At 40.3% G+C, this 15,712-nt stretch overlaps 1 long non-coding RNA gene across 1 annotated transcript; it reads right to left on the bottom strand.

Annotated features, from left to right (window-relative positions):
• Positions 1 to 292: 292 nt before the first annotated feature.
• LOC116524546 lies at positions 293 to 4,532 on the bottom strand. The gene is made up of 3 exons (XR_004257385.1): positions 4,416 to 4,532; positions 795 to 798; positions 293 to 304 (listed from the first exon to the last, which is right to left on the bottom strand). It is a non-coding gene; the product is annotated as an uncharacterized LOC116524546 (long non-coding RNA).
• Positions 4,533 to 15,712: the final 11,180 nt, after the last annotated feature.

Raw genomic sequence — 15,712 nt, 5'->3', positions numbered from 1 at the left:
GGTTACATTCTTTTCAAAAAAACAAAGTGGTCAAAAATAAGGTTTGAGCTTAAGCGGATTGAGTATTTAGTTTTAGCTCTCATTCTTTGGATCATATTTACAAAGCCCCATTTATAAACTAAAGGAATAAAATTGCATAGCAATTTTCCTGGAAAATAAACTTTTTAAAAATAAATATTTAAGAAATGCCTGCTGTTATCATAAGAGCTATATAATGGAAGTACACAAATTAAATGTGTGTATTGATCTGTGGAAATACGTCACAATTCTTATATATTCTTTATTTAAAGTTTTAAAGATTTCTCTTTTGTATGATTCATATAAAGTTTAAATCCTATTTTTTAAATTTCCAAACTTGCTCTTTTCAAAGCATCTGGTTAAGCATGACATATTGACAATACATCTTAATCTCATTTCCCTCTCCAAGACCCATGAAAGGTCAGTAAAAGTATGCAAAAGGTATAGACAACAAGGATAAAGAAAAAGGGTATAAAAGCATTTAAGAAACATTAAAAAAAAAAAAAAGTCCGGGCATGGTGGCTCACGCCTGTAATCTCAGCAATTTGGGAGGCTGAAGAAGGCAGATCACCTGAGGTCAGGAGCTGGAGAGCAGCCTGGCCAACATGGCAAAAACCCATCTCTACTAAAAATTCAAAAATTAGCCTGGCATGGTGGCGGATGCCTGTAATCCCAGCTACTCGGGAGGCTGAGACTGGAGAATTGCTTGAACCTGGGAAGCAGAGGTTGCAGTGAGCCAAGATCATGCCACTGTACTCCTGCCTGGGCAATAGAACTAGACTCCATCTCAAACAAAGAAAAAAAAAAAACCTTTATCTGACAGGAAGCAAGTGGAGGAATGGCGGTTAACTGGACTGCATAATCAAAGTTATGAGCTAAGTTTAGGGGCGGACACATTGAGGGGAGCGCTATCCCAAGCACCTTTGAATGATCCATGAAATACCTGGGCCCCAAAATCCACAAAAGTGAATTTCATATTTGAGGCCCAAAATGAGAAGATTAGTTAAAAGTCATCATAGAAAGCACTGGAGTCTGGTTTCCCTACCTCTTGTCACCCTCCACTGCCCACCAACCGATCCCTTGGTCTTAAGAAGACAAGGAATAGGAGAATCTTGAGGAAGCAGAGAAAATACAGGCTCTAAGATAAAAATTAAAGCATCAGTCATTCATGCCATTTGAAAAACAATGACTGATAGTGTCAGATCAAATTCCCATCAGACTCCACTCCAAAGCTCACTATTGAATGCATTCGTCTCTGGGTTGGATAAACATCCATGGAAGTTAAGAGAGGACTTCCACGGTTAATTCGGATTTTTATAGATGCCTCTACCTGCTGTTTCCAGTACATTTTTGCTTGGAAAAAAACTTTGCCAAAAAAAGACAAATTTTTCACAATTACAATTGCAATAGGAATTGCAATTATTTTCATACTGAGAAAGTAAATGGAAAGCATTGTATGAATAGAGTAGTCTAATTTTTGAAGATTTTCTTATTTGAGAACATTGCAGTGAATTTAAATATTTGGTGTACTTATTTCATAGACATGATTGTTGTTGGGACTATTTAAGGCACACAGCAAATCTGTAATGCAGAAATTATTAGACCCATTTTTACAGGTGAAAAAATTTAAGGCTTAGAGTGATTAACTTACACGGAGTCATACAGCTGTGAAATAGTGGTATTAGTGATCAAACACAGTTCTGTTAATTACAACTATCCCAAAATTCCTCACAAAGTTTTGTTTCACAACAATTCTGTACCAAGGGGAGATTCTCCAGGGTAAAGAAATAAGTGCCAAGGAAACTTCTCTACAAATTTAGAACTTCTAGTTATGTGAGTGTTTACTAGATTGATGAACTTGAAATTTAAAGGCCGGGAAAGATACTTTCAAATATTACTTATTTTTCCTAAAACTGCAAGTACACAAAATCAAATTTAGAAATACAAATGCAACTGAACAACGTGGGTCAAACTTATCAAGTGTTTCTTATCTTGTTTCCATTAGTTATTTTCTCTGACACTTTTTATCTCTGCCTAATGTGGTCTGGACTCATCCACCTGATGAAAGTTTTGCCTGGTTAATATTTGGGCCAAGATGAATTAATATGATTTCTATTCATATAAATATTTAGCTGAATTTTTTTGAATTCTGTGTCAACCTTTGTTATGCAGCCCAAATAGCAGTTTGCATATTCACATTTTGATTTTAAGTTCCCATTTCCTTCCTATGTAATAGGCAGAATCGCCCTTCAAGAGAATTGGCTGGGGGCGGGGTAGGGAATTGGGTAGAATGAGTAGAAAGATCGATTTGTGAGAAGATCTGGAAGGAAAAACCTTACACAAAGTCTTTTGCCCCTCTGCCATGCCCAGCATTTTTAGGCAGGTTAAATAAAATGGAAAGTGTACCAAGATCAGCATTAAAAAAGACAAAAGGTATAAACAGCAAAATCCTTTGTGAGGATACTGTACAAATGATGTGGGGTAGCGCCATCTGATCATCTTCTTATGCCTAAATTGGGGAGGGGTGACCTCTTGGATGTGTTCCATCCTCAAAAGCCTGATAGCTCTAATGCCAGCTGCCCCACCAAGTGCCTGCCCAATTGGGAGGATCTTCACAATTCTGAGCCTGGGCTGACCATCCCAGTTCACTCTTTTTTTTAAAAATACATATTTTATTGCATTTTAGGTTTTGGGGTACATGTGAAGAACATGCAAGATCGTTGCATAGGTACACACATGGCAGTGTGATTTGCTGCCTTCCTCCCCATCACCTATATCTGGCATTTCTTCCCATGTTATCCCTCCCCAACTCCCCACACCCTGCTGTCCTTCCCCTAGTTCCTACCCACAGACCCCAGTGTGTGATGCTCCCCTCCCTGTGTCCATGTGTTCTCATTGTTCAACATCGCCTATGAATGAGAACACACGGTGCCTGAAAACGCTTTGCACCAACTATGCTGTAGGGGCGCACAGCAACATATTCAAGCTAATGTACAAGGTATTTGAGGTCCGTGCATGGAAAAATACTGAGGCACTGTGTATGTTATTTGTGCTTGGGAATGAAACTCCTTGACCCTGAAAACAGGACAGGGAGTGTGGTGTGTGGTGTGATAAGGAACGCTGAAAACAGCCTCCTGGGAATGTAGTTTGAGTGTGTACAAGGTCACAGGTGCCTCAGCAACCCACCTCAATTGACCATCTAGTGGATGTTTGTAGCTAATACAAGCCCTTTCAACAAATACTTGGTGGATGGATGCTGGGGCGGACTCTCTCAGAAGAGCTACCCCCGTCCCCGCTCAGCTGGAACTGTCTTGAGTACTTCGTTCTTGGCGTTCACTGCAAGCTGTAAGCTCTGCATCTGGTGCCCCTGACGTGATCACCTTGAATTTATGCGTGAAAGAGAGCTCATCAATTGTCAGGAAATCCCGGTAAGGGACAGTCCTGACTCCCATCAGGAGGACGGGACCCACATGTAAAGTATCAGGGGCTAGGTTTACATGGGTCAAAAAATGACCAAAGAGCGGAAAGTATGTTTTTAAAACAGTGCAACAGCTGCTTAAGACTATCCAGTGCACTGTGGAGCCTGGAGCTCTACACAAGATTATGTTCTTAATTTGGCACGAATGTCCTTGGTTTCTTGATCAAGGAACCGTGGATTTAGAGTTATGGGAGCAGGTAAGGCACTGCCTGAAAAGAGGATATGAGCAAGGTCATTTGACTAAGGTTACTATTTTGACCACCTGGGTGCTGGCACGCTCTGCGTTGTAACCTCTTTATCTGCTGGATTGCAGTGAGTCAAACAGCGCGTTTTCTCCACCTGAAGGGAATTCAGGAGATTTAAAGGCGAAGGAAAAGCAAGAACTAGAACAATAAGGAGAGACTCCTCTCCTTCCTTCATTCCCTTCTGTGGAGAATAAGGAAGAATAAGTGAGGACAAGGATAGATCAGAGCCTTTTCCTCCCAATATAGAAAAGCTGTTGCCCTCTTTTCATCCACCCTTAAAGGGACCTGAATCTGTTGGCCCCGTTCAGCCAACTGCGCCTCCCACACCCCTTAAGAAGATTGGAGGCAGTCCAAAGGAAAGTTCTTGGATAAGACCCCCGGTCAGCGACCCCCACCATCTGTATGATCAGGTGGCCACCCCTCCTTGACAAACTTCCGTGCTGGAGGGGCACTTCCAGGTAGGAAGGAAAGTGGCTGATTATGATTGTCTTCCTAAAATGCAAGTTCTCACTTCCTACTTCCAGCATCGGCCTTTCTGGCTTTTTGCTGTTTCCCTGGAGTATAAGGGAAAGTTGCATGCTGCTTCCTGGGTTTCATCCCAATAAGCTCTGCACTATGGTGCACGTGTTTTCTTCCAGTGCAGTTTCATAAGATCTGCTAAAGAAACTCCCAACAGCTGGTCCGAGTGCAGTGGCGTTTACAACTAATCAATCACAACCAGTTACAGATTTCTTCGTTCCTTCTCCACTCCCACTGCTTCACTTGACTAGCCTTAAAAAAAAAAAACATTAAAAAAAAGAAAGAAAGAAAGAAACTCCCGACAAAGTGTGCTAGGTGCAGAGGCTTACAGTCTATGTACAAAATGCTGTAAAATTCAACCTTTTTAAAGAGCTACAACGAAACCCAGAGAGCAAGTTAAATGAACTGCCTGATACCTCTTTTCAATTTTTTCCTGCTTTGTCTATTTCTGTCTCATTTTCTCCTTCCTGTAGGGATACTTTTTAATCTTTCACAGTAAAAACATTTTAGTTCTGAAATGTCTTTGTACAATGACTTTTGTTGTCAATTCCTAGAAGAATTGCTAAGTTATATGCATTTTAAAATGGTAATATCTATGTCAGATTGATATCCAGAAAGACTGCACAAGTTATTCTCTAGCCAATGAGTTGATGTTAATCATTTTATTATTTTTTGAATCTCATGGGTTAAAAAGTGTCTCACAGTGTTTTAAATTGGCATTTCTTTGATTACAGATAAGACTGAACATTCTACTTTTTTTGTTTTTGTATGTATACTCTTGTGAATGTCCTGTTAATTCCCTGGAGTATTTTTTTCTATCACGGTTTTCATCTTTTTTTCTTATAGATACTATAGGCAAGCTATAGAATATATGTTCTCTATATTTGCCCATCCTTGCTTTGGATTCTCCATAGGCAGAGTGTACTTTCTCATCATTTGGCTGAAAACTTGGCCATGTGATTTGCTGTGCCCAGAGTGTAATACTAGATGTGATACAACCACAGGCTTTAAATGGGCTTTCACAGTTTGGATTTTCCTCTTGCACGCCTGTGATCTGACATAAGAAGAGCATTCTTGTAAGAAGCTATCCCAGCTGCCCTTGTGACTTGTGAATGAGGACACTAAAATGTTTGTTGTTATAAGCCACCGAGAATTTGTTATGCAGCATTATGGAAGGTAACATAGTGCTGCAAAGTTTTCCTCTAAATTTCAATGCGCTCCTGTCAACTTCCAAGAAGAGGAGACATTTTAAAATAAAATAAAGGAAAATAACATATAGAAAAAATATACTGTTCTTTTTCAAGGAAAGAGGTATACTAAGAACACTTTACCCACAAATATTTGCTAAGGTTGGCAAGCAAAATAGCAGCTTCCACCGTATCAGCCAGTGTAGCAGAGTGTACCAGGAGGCAAAGTCAGAACAACCATTTCTTGAGGAAATATTTAATGGTCATTGTATTAGGTCAGGGTCCTCCGGAGAAACAGAACCAGTAGATGTAGAACAAACAGAACCAACAGAGCCAGTGTGCATAGCTACAGGAAGAGGTTTATTTTAAGGAACTGGTTTGCATGACTGTGGAAGGTGGCAAGCCCAGGACACACACAAGAGCCAATGTTGTAGTTTCAGTTTAAGAGTCATGTGCTGTAGAGCCAGGAAGAGCCAATGTTGCAAGTGAAGTCTGCCGGCCATCTGCTGGAGTGTTCCCTCTTGCTCAGGGGAGGCTGGTCTTTTTGTTATACTGAGGCCTTCAGCTGATTAGATAAAGCCCAACCATGTGGAGGGAAATCTGCTTTGCTCAAAGTACATCAATTTAGATGTTAATCTTATCTAGAAGCATCCTCACAGAAACAGCTAGAATATTGTTTGGGCACCCTTTGAGGTCAACATGAATCCAGTGTAACCAGGGTACATGGCAAAATAAGCCTGATATAAGGAGACTGAAGCCATAAACAATCTCCAAAGAACGATGGAGGGAGATAGGGTCAGTCAGAGTCCAATCAGGACACCATGACCATACCGGTTATTTTAACTAAGGAAATACTAACTAGGTATTGAAGGACTTAAAAGATAAAAGGAATACCTTTAAATACCATGGAGGTAGCATACACAGGAGGCAACTCACCACTCCTGGCCCAGAGGAACAAAGGGACAGAGGTTGACATTATTTAAACTTACAAGCGTGAAGGAGATGCCCCATGTTGCTGAAGCTCAGACCCCTGAGGAGGGGCCCAAGAGGCTGGGACACAGAGCTCTGAGGAGAGCTGCAGGTCAGCTGGTGTTAGTGTCCCTGAGAGGGCACAGTGAGGTTGGTCCTACAAGTGTTGGAAGAACTGAGATCAAGGGCTGCTACTAGAATGAACTGCCTCTTCCAGGGTGAAGAAGTGTTGCTAGGATGATGCTTGATGCTGGGAGGAACAGCAAACAAACAGGAAAAAACGGGACGCAGCAATTCCCTTCTTCCTCTTCCAGCCTTCACGTCTCCCTGTAGTGTCCTCTACTGACAAAGCCTAATAGCTAGCTGGCCAAGGAGAATGTGGTTGACAGAGCCCCAGCCCCGTCCCAGCCAAGCACAGAAGGGTAGATTTGTAGCTGGGAGACGTTAGCTAATAACAGGCACAGAGCCATGATCTCCAGAGAGTACAAAAGCTAGTCCACTAGGAAATGAAATCTATTTCTATTTCTTATTTAAAAGACTAAGGAAAAAAATCAAGCTTTATTCATATTTAAAATGCAGATTGATAAGCCTCCTTGGGAACATTAAGACTGCAGAAAATGAAAACAAAATAGTCAAGAGAAAACAGAAAAAAATAGCAGGTAGGAAACTGGTCTCAGTAAAATGCAATGTTTACATATGTAGTGATGAGTGTAGGAAGCCAGCCCTGCATCACCCGTGGGTACCCTGGGTTCGGTGGTGACAAAGGAATGAGAAAAAGACTGATTAAGAGAGAAAGTGGAACCAGGGGGCCAACACTTATTACTTTGGAGGAGACAGTGAAGGCCCTGAACTCTGATCATCCCCGCTATTTATTGATTACAATCACTTGGATCTATAGGGCGGGGTGGAGAGATGGTAGAGTGAATCAGTGAGCCGGAAGTGAATCAGCGAGCCAGATCTGGTGCGTTATTCTAAGGACTGATAACAGTGGCGGTTGGGAGTTTTACTAAAACAAGAACATGTGGTTATCTTTTTTTTTTTTTAATTACTCAAGACAGATGAGCTGACATGTGGTTATCATTAGCCTATTATCTATGTGCAGCTGATGGAATGAGGGCCTTACAAGGAGCGTACAAGTCTGGCTACGTCACAGTGCTACCAAGGGGTTTTACGTCTTTGAGCACAATGTTTATGGTAGCAGAGCTTAGGTCATCCTGTACCAGAACACGAGGCACGGAGAGGCCTTCCTCCTCAGAAGCCTCCTGTGGCGTTCTGCAGTTTGTTGTTCCTTGTTTATATGTTGATCATAACCAATTTATGTAGGTACTCTGTAAGTCCTTTCTCCTTTGCTGCTCTTCCCAACAGCCAAGGAAGAGGAATTAATAGCAGTAACTGAGAACTTTTTGCACAAAGAAGACTAGTGGACACTTTATAAAATAAATTAGAGTCTTCGAATTATGTTTTGAATTTGCAAATCTTATGTTTTACCCCAGGCTCAAATTTGCTAGCTATTTCTCTAAAGTGGCATAAGCATCTGCAATATTAACAGTTAGTTAAAAGTTCAAGGATAGGCCGGGCGTGGTGGCTCACGGCTTTAATCCCAGCACTTTGGGAGGCTGAGGCAGGCTGATCACTTGAGATCAAGAGTTCGAGACCAGCCAGACCAACATGGTGAAACCCCGCCTCTACTAAAAATACAAAAATTAGCCAGGCATGGTGGTGTGTGCCTATAGTCCCAGCTACTTGGGAGACTGAGACAGGAGAATCGCTTGAACCCTGGAAGCAGAGATTGCAATGAGCCAAGATTGCACCATTGCACTCCATTCTGGGTGTCACAGTGAGACTCTGTCTCAGAAAGAAAAAAAAAAAGATTCAAGGGTAACAGAGAGAAAGATAATTGACTGCTAAGGATGGAGGAATGTCAAATGCCTTTGAGGTAAGTTAGTATTGACCATGGCCAGAGTTCTAGCAATGATCATTGGTAGATGAGCCTGAAGGGCAAGCAGAGGCCAGACCGTCGCAGGTCTCCCATGGCATGATGGAAAGAAAGAAGCCTGTGGAAACTACATGTAAACCTTTCTCCTTGAGAGCTCTGTCAGTTGCTAATACCATGATCTACCCAGTATTTCTTACATATGTATAGAGAACTAAGCCTTAACTTTATGTTTAAACATAATCATAGGAACAGAGCATTTGTGATCAATAAGACCAGCTAAGTCTAAACTTGAGTTTAGATATAACTCAACTTGATAAACATTTATTGAGCAACAACTGTGTAATACTTAACCCAAAACTTGAAGATGAGAAGGTGTGAGTAAGAAGAAAAGCATTCAGGCAGAGGGAAAGTTCAAGTAAAGGCACAGAATTAGGAGTGAAGAAGACATTCCAATCTCTACACAAAGCAGGGATCCTGGTGGGAGGCTGTCGTGATCTGAGCCTAACCCACCAGATGGAACCTCCTGGAGCGTGTGCCCCAGGCAGTGAGAAATCACTGAAGGATTTTAAATAAGGAAGTAACAGGAGTACATTTCTGTTTGTGAACAATCGCTCTGACCAGTATGAATGGGAGAAAGAAAAGAACTATGAAAAGAAAGCAGTGAAATTGCACTAAGACATCATAGAAGGTGAAATGGAATTATCGAGCCTCTTCCATAACATGCCTACAGTAATAGCAGAAGCAAAGCGTTTGTTTTTTAAGTTTTCATTAGGCAGTTATTTCAGGGAGGACACTCTTCAACAGCATCCCCAAATTACACAGACTTCAGAAAAAAAAAAAGAAAAAAAAAACAATTGTATTGAGTGCTGTATAGAAATGGCTGCCTGATCTCATGCTAGTATCACCAGCTTCATCCCTCGGCTCTGTTTACATGAAGTTAGCGTCATTCCCAGGTTCCTCCTCGTGACTTCCAGCTACTCCCAGATTACCACTTGTGGTTGAAAATATCTGAGCAGGTGCAAGCCAAAAGGTCTTTTGCCACCGAATCCAGCAGAATAGGAGACTTCTGTTTCCCAGAGGCCTGGCAAATGTCATCTAGAATCTCACTGGCTGACTGCAAGGCCAGTTTATCATTAGGTACAACAAGGTCCAGTGCCTAGGGCCTGCAATATTTTCAGGCACCCATGACAATGTTTTAATTTCTTTAAAATCAGATTTAAAAAAACACTTCTAGTTCAAGGAAAATGTTTTTATTAACAATATCGTTTATATCAATACCATTTAAAATATGATTTCTAAGTTTTTCTATGGAGGGAGGTGTCCACATAGGCAAAAGTACCCAGGGTCCACCAGAAAAATACAAGATCAAAGCCCCCAAAGGTGGAATGCTTGCTTCTTAGCTGGAGTCACACTGCTTAGAAGCTGAAAGCAGCCAAGTCCCACGACATTAATATCCCGGGAAAGAATATTGGTCCTGGGTGACTGGATTATGTGCTCATCTCTGAGCCAGTCACAGAGTCCTGAGCAGCAGTGGGGAGTATGATGATCAAGGGAAAACCAATAAAGGCGCATTCCAGATCTAAAGATCAATCCTACTCCGACCACTTGGCTGGGAATGGGGGTTGTGGTTTTAGCATGCGATTTCCAGAAAGCAGAGGATGATGCTGGACAGCAAATAATAGATGCCCAGCATGGAAGGGATCTGGGTTTCGCCTTCCGAGAACACAGGGATTTCTGCACAGTTTTGATGCTCTTGGCATTGTGTGAGTCACTGCCCAGTATAGGCCTTGCTGTATTTTATAGTTCTCTTAATAAATCCAATTTTTTAATGTCCAGTCTTTGAAGAAAGAAATGTCCTAGACATAGTTTTAGTGATTATCCGATTTCAAACCCATTAGATAAGAAAGAAATGCCTTTTTAGTTTATCATAAATTTTTATTTTAAGAGGGAGATTCTTGCTATGTTGCCCAGACTGGACTTGAATTCCTGGGCTCAAGTGATCCTCTCACCTCAGCATCCCAAGTAGCTGCAACTCTAGGTGCATGCCACCATGCCCAGTTTATCACAAAAATCGTTCTAATTAAAGAAAATAGTGGGTCTTGTTATTTTCTCAACAATAGCATCCCCTATCCCCATTCCACTGGGTTCTAATGGGGCTTTCCATCACATTGCTCCGCCTTCCCCAACACAGAGATGGATATGTGACTTATGCAAAGTCAATCTGAATTGTAACTTTTCTACCAATGATGATTATGATTCATTTAATGAAAACAAATTGCTCTACAACTTGCTGGGGCATCTCAGCAGATCCCAAGGTAGGATTCAGAGTCAGGCTGTAAGCGCTGGGTCAATGAGTCAGGCCTTCATCCAAGATATTGACTTGAGTTATTTCATAAGCATGGGAGAACATTTTTGTATCAGTATATCAGTGAGTGAAAGAAAAGGGATGGAAAGACACGGAAGGCAACTCAGGTTTGTATTCACCTTGCCTGGCCCCAAAACTAGATTTGCAAGGTTGCAGAAAGCAGAGAATGGGGCTCTTTTCATAAACACAGCATGACCCCAAAACTAGACCTGCAGGGTTGTAGGAAGCAGAGAAAGAGACTCTTCATAAACAGTTTTGTGAGTACTGCTTTGGATCCCTGTGTCAAAATGTAGCACTGAGTTGGGGATCCCTATTTCTTGTACCATTTGCCATACCAAGATTTCTCAGTTGCAGAAGCATCAGAACATGCATGCTTCTCAAAGGCAGCAACATTTTCCCATTCGCACATTGTTTAGCTAAGGCAGTGATCATGAGGAGACACTCCCCCAAGGTACTTATAGGTAACAGGCAGCAGCAGCAAGGAAGGCAAGTCAGGAGGACCACACCAGGGTTGTTCTTACACACATGAGTGACATACTCTGAGGATGTTGTGAAAAACTGAAGGAGATTTGGGGAGAGGGACACTAATAACTGTCCGTCAAGAAGGTGAGGCACAGAGCCTGTTAAATTTGGAAAATTAATGTTAACGATCTCATTTGTACCTTCATGCTGTTGTAAACAAAGGATGTGTGTGCATGTTGGAGGGGGTGGGGGTGAGGAGCTGGTGGGGTGGGATATTCTTTCAGTCTAGAGCCGTTTCTTGAGTGCCTTCTATTTGCCTGGCACTATTCCGGAAATCAGTGGTGAGCAAAATAAGCAGGGTTCCTTCCCTCACCGGTTACACACCTAAGAAGTCCCTGCAAGGTAGAAATAACCTGGAGCTTGGTTTTCCTTGATGTTCTAGAGTTCTGTGGCTGTTACACTCCACGTCATTTAAGGATTCTCAGTCTCTATGGAACCAGCTTCTAAATCAGATTCAGTATCAAGGTAATCTCTCCAACCCTCTAGCAAACTCAGTAAAATTACAATGCCTGACCCAAGCTAGACTCAAAGCACAAAGCTTTACTCCAAACTCAAGTAGTTATCCATTAGCTCTAATAATTCTGTGCCTAATATTTGGAGGCCAGTAGTCTTGAAATGAAGCATATGGTTATTTAGCTTGGTTAGAGAGATAGGGACTGAATTCATAGCCTAAAACCATTGGCTTTCTTTCCGTTTTTCTTCAAGACGTATCTCTAAAAAGTGGGATCACTGTAGCAATAGATCCAAAAATTATTTGATGAGGTGAAATACTGATCATTTGTGTGCCTAAGTACTGACATTATTTTTTAATTCTTACACTGTTTCACATTGAATGGAAATAGAATCCAAGGTAACCTTCTGCTCATTGGGATTGCCTTAAGCCTTACGAGCAGTAGAGCTATTTATTAGTGATCCCAAGCAGATAATTAAAAACAAACAGCAAATCATCCATTTGAACAAATTGAACTCATATGGTAAACTCAGATATGCATTCTTTAAAGGAACTGTGACATAATCTAGACTTTCTTCTAAAAGATATTTACAAGGAATCAAATGGAAAAAGCCAAACTTGTACATATTCTAAAACTACTAATCCTTTGGGATAATGAAAAAGATCTGAACATGCATAGTGGTGATGGCTGCAGAGCAGTTTAAATGTACACAGTGTAATGCCCCTAGACTTTACACTTAGAAATGGTTAAAAGAGTAAATTTTGTGTTGTGTATATTTTATCACAATAAAAATATTTGGAAAAAAAACCCTGTACATCTTGAGTTAAACCAGAACTTAAAAATATTCTCCAAATTGAGCTTGAACTTCCATCATATGTTATTAGGTTTGAGCCTTGAGTGACTACCACACAAGTGATTCTTTTGCTCCTGCCAAAATCCGTTGGCTTAGTTTTAAAGAATAACATTTATTGGATACAGAAAATATAACTCATGTCCCTTCTGATTCATAATAAATAAATAAGTAAACATACTGTCCAAATTGAGCTCAGTTTTGAATTAAAAGTCATTATCATAAGCTCTAAGAAAAATGCCTTATTGTCTTTTTAGCCTGTGTGTCTTTCTAGCTCAATACCTGTGTTTGTATTTGCCAATTATTCCCCCAGAGATGCCATATGACTGCTTTTAATTTGAAAAGCATTGGACTGTTTTATCTGATGTCCAAACCTTACTAAAAATGTTTTCATGAAAACTAATTAATGGCTCAATGTCCATCTTCAAGCCAAAGTATGTGCACAGCTCAAATGACGTTCAATTTCAGGCTGTTGGGATCAATGCTTAGTACAGAATTAATGGTCCTATGATCCTGGAGATTATTGTCAAATATCTAACTAGGAGTCTTAAGCCAAGTGGCTGTGTGATTTTTTTTTTTTTTTTTTTTTTTTTTTGGAGATAGAGTCTTGCTCTTGTTGCCCAGGCTGGAGTGCAATGGTGTGACCTCAGCTCACTACAACCTCTGCCTCCCAGGTTCAAGCAATTTTCCTGTTTCAGCCTCCTGAGTAGCTGGGATTACAGGCACCCACCACCACACCTGGCTACTTTTTGTATTTTTAGTAGAGACAGGGTTTCTCCATGTTGGTCAGGCTGGTCTCAAACTCCTGACCTCAGATGATCCGTCTGCCTCAGCCTCCCAGAGTGCTGGGATTACAGGCATGAGCCACCACACCCAGCCAGCTGTGTGCTTTTAATGTAAAACTCACCTAGGTTTGCATCCATCACAGAATCAGGATATTGTTTTCCATATGGCTTTTTTGTGTGTGTGGTGAGATAAACTATTATGCAGTGTGTCTACACATAATTACTGAAATTTTTTGTTTCATTTTGTTGAATATTTATTTAAATAATTTTCTGTTATGAACAATTCTAGTTGGTTATTGGTATTTTATTAATTTAAATATGTGTTTAAGTCTGATCTGCATACAATTATCACTATTCAACCAAATTCCAAAATCTTGTAACAGAAGTAACGTTTCAATTCCTGGTCAGTGATACTTAAGGGTTTTGGTTTTTTTCAAAGAAAAATCTCATCATCTTCTCCAGTGTAGTCATATATATGACTAGTGGCAACCTATGTAGAATATCACCATTAATGCTGATGATCCTAGTTAATATTTCAATCAATTATTATTGAATGATCCTCAATCAAATATATCAGTTCTTAAGAACATCATTGGCTTTTTCTTTTGAGATAGATACAGGTGGCTCTATTTTGTGATTTGATTAAGTTACTGTCTTTTATTACTTCTTAACAATACTCTTAGCTAATGCAACCTACTGGCACTAGGCATTGTTCTGAGCACTTCATATTAATATATTTAGCTTTCATAACTGCATTATGGGGTTACATATTATTGTTACTATTACTATTATTATTCCTAATTGATAAGTATTATTATTTTATATTATTATTACTATTTACTGTTATTATTACTAGTACTACTATTCATATTTGATAAGTATTCCTATTATATGTTATTACTACTACTTTTTTACTATTGTTGTTATTGCTACTGTGATATTTCTATTTGATAAGAAGAAAACTGAGGATTAGAACTTGCTCACAGTTATATAACTAATAATGAAAAGAATATGGACTTGAACCCAAGCAGTTTGCCTTTAAAATCATTGCTCTTAATTCTTACACTGTAATCCAGGTACATCCTCATAAATTTCCTACCTGTATCCAGCTTCCTCTCTTGGTTTTGCCTCTTAGCACCCTGTGTTCATACATTCTAAAACTCAGAGTTGTTTTTGTTTCATTTCGTTTTGAGCCTTTACAATGCTTACTTTAGTTAGTGAAAATTATATGGTAGAGGGCAGCAAGGTGTTTCCGATTCATTTGCTTTGCTGCTGGGTCATGGTCTCCTTGTAGATTGTGACTTGTAGCCAATAAGGATTGCTAAAGTGGCTTTGTCAAATGGAAATCAGTGTTTGCAGAAATGCAACAGAATAAAATACATCACCAATATATTTTTAAGTGTTCTCTATGGCACTACTTAGATTCCATATAAAGATAATCTAGGTAAGACCTGCAAAAAAGAAAAGAAAAGCTGAGGTCCAGCATCATTCATGCTTCGTCTATGATGGGACTAAGAGTTTGTTGCAAGGCTCAGAGCAGAGGCTACCTCTCCTGACTTCCTATTTAATGCTTCTTCCTCTTGCCTCAAGAACTAATAATCTAATAATGGGTACATGGAAGTAAAAAGACAGTTATACAACTGGGAATGTGGTAGGGGTGACCATAGACTGGAAAATGAATATATAGAGACTAGAAAATATTTCCTAAAGGAAGAGATACAAACTTTAGAATTAACTAGGTAAAGGGGAGAAGGGAATGCTCCATTCAGTGAGAGCAGCATATTTTAAAATCCCACATCTGTGGCCGGGAGCGGTGGCTCACACATGTAATCCCAGCACTTTGGGAGGCTGAGGCGGGCAGATCATGAAGTCAGGAGATCGAGACTATCCTGGCTAACATGGTGAAACCCCATCTCCACTAAAAATACAAAAAATTAGACAGGCATGGTGGCGTGGACCTATAGTCCCAGCTACTTGGGAGGCTGAGGCAGGAGAATCGCTTGAACCCGGGAGGCGGAGGTTGCAGTGAGCCGAGATCGTGCCACTGCACTCCAGCCTGGGCAACAGAGAGAGACTCTGTCTCAAAAAAAAAAAAGAAAAGAAGAAAAGAAATCCAGGTCTGTGAATGTAGAGGAACTGTTCAGAGATTGCAAACAACCCAGGATGTCTTGGTAAGCCAGAAAATGAGAAAGGGGAAACTGGATATAGATAGGAGAAAAAATATAAATGCCTACTATGTCATACTAAGGAATTAAAATGTTAGCCAATCTTTAGTGGATGACATTGGAAGATTTTATACACAAAAAACTGTTGTGATTAGATTTGCATTTTAGAAAGAACCCCCTGGAAGGAGAATGTACTGGACTCTGGGATGGGAAGAGAGCTC

This window comes from Sapajus apella, unplaced genomic scaffold (assembly GCF_009761245.1).
Source record: "Sapajus apella isolate SASKATOON/1434 unplaced genomic scaffold, GSC_monkey_1.0 scaffold45, whole genome shotgun sequence".
Taxonomy (NCBI): Eukaryota; Metazoa; Chordata; class Mammalia; order Primates; family Cebidae; genus Sapajus; species Sapajus apella.
The sequence above is the reverse complement of the archived record's forward strand: the minus strand, read 5'-3'. Positions and strand labels throughout refer to the sequence as shown.